Genomic DNA, 6,611 nt, shown 5'->3' with positions numbered 1-6,611 from the left:
AACAAAACCCCGCAACCCCACCTCCTTATAAAGTGTGGAACAACTTTTTTGGTTGTATGTTTGTCACTACCTAAAGTGGACAAGGAATCAGGGTGGCTAAAAGATAAATAATTCTGAAAAAGACACAAAAATCCAAATATGTCCTAACAAAAGGACAGAAAAAAAATGACATCACTTCCTTTGTTTCATTGTGGGACAAGTGTGTGAGAATTGCAAGAACAAAAGACAATTCAAACTTGGTCTTTATCTTCTTTTCTCTTTACTCATAAATAAATTTAAAAAACAATAATTAAGACAAAGAGACAAAGGCTTTTAAGAACCAGCCAAAAGTAGACAGCACATTCATGTTTGTCATTTACTTGTTAGACACTTAGCCCCAAGGAATGGAAATTTTGGCCACTTCTTGATAAACCCAATGGAGATTTTTGGAAGTTAGCCAACCACTTTGTTGTTTTGGACTGAAGGATCCAAGATAAGTATTTAATGCTTGATATGAAACTTTGGACACTTTTGAAAAAATAATCTTTTATTTTTCTTTTCCTTTTTTCTTTGTTTCAAAATTGGATATTTTTTTTAAATTTTTAATTCGGTATGTGATATCTGCATCAGGGTCCGACTAATTCGAATTCGTTCCGTTTAAACCTCATTAAAGTGAGAAACGCTCTTCACCGGATTTTTTTTATTCATAGTGCTTGAACTTGAGACCTTTGACTAAGGGTGAAATTAAGTATTACTCCCTCCGTTCTACTTTAATTGATTTTTTGGCTATTTTCACACATATTAAGGAATTCACTTTTTAGAATTAATTAACAATAAAATTGACTATATTAACCTTAATTTGTTCATTGGAAGTATAACAAATACTCCTAAGCTCTTTATTCCAAGGGCAACTTTGAAAAAAAAAATTTAATTCCTTTTTTATATCTGAAAAAATCAAATATTATAGACCACAAAAAAGAGGCCAAAAAATCAAATAAAGTAGACCAAAAAGAGTAATCATAAAATGTATTTTTCAGTTAACATTCTCTTTATTCGAATTTGAGATTAGCAATGTATGCCAGCTCCTACAGGCGGAGTTAACCAAAAGATTACTATGATTACAAATTATATGTATAGCGTCTAATATTTGAGTTATACTATTATTTTTGGAGATCGTACTTAATTATTGCTGAAAAGTCTATCTCTAATGGCTAGAATTTAGGTTTAGACAAAATTTAATGAGGAAGTTTTTCTCAAAGGTAGTCCAAATGTAAAACGTAATTGAGTTGAACAATATAAAAGTTGTATCTGGATTCTTTTGAACTTTGAATGTTTTAAGGGTCAAACGTGACATATAAGTCAAATTAATAGCTGCAATACCCCTCGTTTGGTTCCTGGCCGTCAAAAGTTGACAACAATAATATACTCAGTATTGTGATGTTATAAGTGAGATTTGAAGAAGGTAGATTGTACGCAGATCTTAATCCTACCTTGTGTAAGGTAAAAAAAATATTTTTGGTAGATCTTCGGCTCAAGAACAACATTTTTAAAAGAGTAAAAAAGTTATGATGAAAATACTGAAAAAGGGAAAAATATTGACCGGAGAAATAATAAGATAACCAAAGAAAATTAAACAACAATAGGAATAAGGCAATATACTGAGTAAAATTGAATAATAATAATAATAGTACTAGTAATAGTAATAATAATAATAATAGTAATAATAATAATAATAATAATAATAATAATAATAATAATAATAATAATAATAATAATAATAATAATATCCCAAAGAAAAAAGAGAAATCACTCAGTTACCTACTAATGTTTCACTCTGGTACTCGACCTTTATGCTCTCATAGCTAAGGTCATGTCTTTGGTGAGCTGAAGATGTGTCATGCCTTGTCTAGTTACCTCTCCTTATTTCTTCTTCAATCTACCTCTACCTTTCCTTAGACCTATCACTGCTAACCTCTCGCACCTTCATACCGGGGTATTTGTGCTCCTCCTTTTCACATATCCGAACCATCTCAGCCTCGTTTCTTTTATTTTGTCCACCACAGAGGCCACTCTCATTTGCCCTGTATATCTTCATTGCTAAAATCTGTAACACTCCTCAAATTTATAAAAGTTTCGAGACACGCTAATTATAGACTTAAATTATTATTATTATTATTAGTATTATTATTTTCTTGCCTATAGTGGAAACATATATATATATATATATATATATATATATATATGTGTGTGTGTGTGTGTGTGTGTGTGTGTGTGTGTGTATACAGAGACTTAAATAATTGGATATACAATTAGAAAAATATTAATAATTTTAATATTGTTAATTATTAAAAGTGGGTATCATTAAATACTAATTTAGTCAAACAAAAAAAAAGAAGGGAAAAAGGACCTAAAGCCCATAAAATGAGCTGTTGGGAAACAAAGGCTTTAAGCCTTAGGAAAATAACAGAACCTTGGTTCTGTCATTCACGTAAAAAAGGGCAGAAGGCAAAAGCGTGTTCTGTTCACTCACGAAACAGAGAGCCAGGCAACGGAAAATCTAGGGTTCTTTACAAATCACTAATTCTTGAACTTAGGTATATAAAATTCTCTATTGTCAATTATCCTACAGTAGTAATAGGTAAGAATTGAATAGTTAATTCCCTTCTTTCTCTATATATCAACAATAAATTCCATGTTTAGGTGTGAAACTCTAAAATTAATTAAAATGCACTGGTTGTTGTAGAGCCGATTGTTTGACTGGTGTCAATTGGACTGGGGCCTACGTATTGGCTCGAGAAGTTTTGAGGTGAGTTGATATAACCCTTTTCTAAAGTGGTTTAACTCACAAAAGCACGCATACAAGGTGTTCGATGAATTGCTTAAAAGAGTTTATGTTTACTTAATTGGAGCGAGTGAGTACCTACTAACTTAGAATTGTTCTAGCAAAAGTTTAGATGATTTATTACGATATATGTGAATAAATTTTCAGATTTTTGTATTATTCTTATATGCTATTTTCATGTTGAAATTTATGAAGAAGCAAGAATCTTTAAAAATACTTTTAGATGTTTATTTCATTCTTATGCCATGCTTTACATTTAGGATACCGGCATGAGCATGTACATGATGGTCCAAAAAAGAAAAGATTTAGACTTGAAAAGTCACAAGAAGAAGTTTTAGAAAGAAAAGATTTTTGGGAGTATCCTTTATTCTAAGAAGGGGTCATTGTCCAGGCCGAGGGTCCTGACCAAGGCGTTGACTTCCTGAAACTACTTGTGCCAAAGTAGGGAGCACACGAGCCGAGGGTCTCGTTGCTGAGAATTTACTTAGCCATGCTAAGGTATGATACATGAGCGCTGAGAACCATGAAGCGAGTGGCACCTCGTGGATTGGGCCTATTCGATCAGGTTGGGATGGAACCCGTATCGATCATACGGTGACTAAGACAGAAATAGGTCAGGATAGTTGGAACTCCCAAAGTATAAAGTGAAGTATTTTTTTTAAGAAAGAAAAAGAAAAGAATTTTTTTTAGAATATTCATAAACTGCTATTATGCAATTATTTTAGAATTGTTCTTATAAGCTTTATGTTTTACATGCATTTAAAATATTTGCTCGTAATGTATATGTTATTAAAGTTTTATCCCCTGTCGTTGAGACTCACTGAGTACAATGGATGGTAGTGACGTTCTCTTTTGGGAACCTACGTTAGTCTGCGGTACAACGTAGGAACCGGTTTTGCAGGCAAGCAGGCTACGGGTTAGGACTTCCTTCTCTTCCAGTGCTATTGGTAAGCTCCACTTTTGTTCGTGGAGTATTCCTTAGAGTCATTTTAATTTAGCTATTTCTTTGTTTACTTAGAGAACTAGCCAGGAAATCTCATGTCCTGAGCAGTGCGTCAGTTTATCAGTAGAGGCTTTATAGACACAGTCGGTGGGTTAAGATTCAGATGTTTTTGATAATAACTTAGCAGTATTTCATTGGTTACTACAAATAATGTTTTGAAGCTGGCTTGTTTTAGTTAAATTATTTAACTTAGCAGTATTTCATTGGTTACTACAAATAAAGTTTTGAAGCTGGCTTGTTTTAGATATTTAAATTATTTAAAGGTATTTGGTTGCAGTAGTGCCTTGTGGCATATAAAATTTGAAGTTATAATAGATTTGATAAGCGCGGATGGTTTGCTCGGTCATGTTTAGTAATCGGGTGCCGGTCCCGGCTTGTTCAGAAAATGGGTGGTGACAAACTTGGTATCAGAGCCCCAGGTTTATAGAATCCTAGGGGTCTATGAAGCCGTGTTAGTAGAATCTTGTTTATGGGTATGACACGCGCCATACTTATAAACAGGAGGCTACAAGCATTTAGGAAAAGTCTCATTTTTCTCATACTTTAGATCGTGCAGTAGATCCTACCTCTAAGAAATTATCTAATGTATTCGTTTCTCCAAAACTCGCAGAAATGGCTCGTACTTGCAACTCTGACACCGACACTCAGGATGCTGCTCAAGAAACTATTGCTACTATTGTGGCTCAATGCAGAACTAAAAAGGCTCCAACTCAGAAAAGGAAGGGTAAATCCACCAAGGAGGTTCAAGTACCTCGGGTTGAACATGAAGAAGGGGTGGAGCATGATGATCCAGTACCTCATGATCCAGTGCCGCCCCCAACAGCAGCTCCGGCTCAGACAACTATATCTCCAGAGGTGAGTCAGAAGAATGCAGTCAACAGTGCTATGGAGATGTTTAAAGCCTTCATGGCCTACCAGAACGTGAGAAGATATGAGATTCCACCTCAATCAAATAGACAGAACAATTCTGAGTCCTCAAGAGTGAATGAATTTTTGAAATTGAGTCCTCCAATGTTCCATGGTTATATAGTTGATGAAGATCCAATGTTGTGGCTGGAGGGTGTCATGAAAGCCCTCTGAGTGATGATGAAGCTGTGGAGCTGGCTGCTTACCAGCTTAGAGATGTGGCCGGCGCTTGGTTTGAGATATGGAAAAAGGAAAGAGATGAAGATGATGGTCCGCCTACTTGGGAAGAATTTGAAGAGGCCTTTATGGCTAACTTTATCCCAGAAGAGGATAGGGAAGCTAAGGCTACAGAGTTCGAACAGCTCAAGCAAGGGAATAAAAGTGTGCAAGAGTACTACATGGAATTCATAAGGTTAGCTAAGCATGCTCCTCACATGGTTAAGACAGAAAAAGCAAAGATTCGTAGGTTTGTTGGCAGTTTGGCTTACCACATTAAGGATACGACATCAGCTGCAGCGGTAGGGATGATAGCCTTCTCCTTTGTTGTGGGATTCTCCAAGCACTTAGAAAAAGACAGACAACAAATGAGAGAAGACAAAAGAGCATAACAAGAAAGCCCGGACAGCGGGCAGGTTTAATGATACATCCAGCGAAGGTGGAAGGGATTCCTCTAATAAGGAGTCATTAGCACCAGCTCAGTCCAGTCATCAGTCAGGTGGTGGGTCTTCTTTCAAACGTACTTAGAGTTATGGAAACTAGTCTCGCCAGAATCAGAATTTTAGGACATCATCCTCACATATCCAGAGTCATGCTAAGCAACATTCACACCAACAAGGTCTTTGTGGAACATGTAAGCGGCAACATTCAGGTCAGTGCAAGCTCGGGTTTCATGGTTGCTATCATTGTGGAGACATTGGTCATATAAAGGCCAACTGCCCAAAGTTGCGACGTAATTTCAGTGGTGGATCAACTCGTCCTTCTAGTTCCTCAGCTACTGCAGTTGCACCACCTCAGGCTCGTGGGTCTCATAATCAGACCGGGCATGGGGCAGGCAGAGATGCAGATCGAGTTACTCAGGGAGGGGGACAACCCCGTTTGTTTGCTACACTTGATCGTCAGAGTGCAGAGGCATCTGCAGAAGTTATTACAGGTATACTTTTAGTCTGCTCACATAATGCTTATGCCATAATAGATCCAGGTTCAACGTTTTCATATGTGACTCCATACTTTGCAATTAACCTCGTGCTAGAACTTGAACAACTTAGTGAGCCATACCTAGTATCTACTCCACTTGGCGAGTCAGTGAAAGTCACAAGAGTCTCTAGAGGTTGTATAGTTTCAGTCCAAGGTCGCAACACCAAGGTCGATCTCATAGAATTTGAAATGGTGGATTTTGATGTGATCATGGGTATGGATTGGTTGTCTTCCTGCTATGCCATGTTAGATTGTCATGCCAAGATAGTCAGGTTCTAATTTCCAAATGAAGAAGTCTTAGAGTGGAAGGGTAGTTCAACATCGCTTGTAGGTAAGTTTATTTCTTACCTTAAGGCACAACGAATGATCGATAAGGGGTGTCTCGCCTATTTGGCTCACATCATTAATCCAGAATCAGAACCACCAGCTCTTCAGTCAGTGCCAGTTGTTAGAGAATTTCCAGAATTTTTCCCAGATGACCTTCCCGGACTTCCTCCTGAAAGAATCATAGACTTTGTCATTGATCTCTTGCCAGGCACTCAGCCCATATCTATACCTCTTTATAGGATGGCTCCAGCAAAACTTAATGAGTTGAGAGAACAGTTGAAAGACCTCCTTGAAAAGGGCTTCATCGGGCCGAGTGTTTCACCGTGGGGTGCCCCCGTCCTGTTTGTCAAGAAGAAAGAT

The sequence above is a fragment of the Nicotiana attenuata genome, chromosome 1, assembly GCF_001879085.1.
Source record: "Nicotiana attenuata strain UT chromosome 1, NIATTr2, whole genome shotgun sequence".
Taxonomy (NCBI): domain Eukaryota; kingdom Viridiplantae; phylum Streptophyta; class Magnoliopsida; order Solanales; family Solanaceae; genus Nicotiana; species Nicotiana attenuata.
This window is presented reverse-complemented; position numbering follows the sequence as displayed.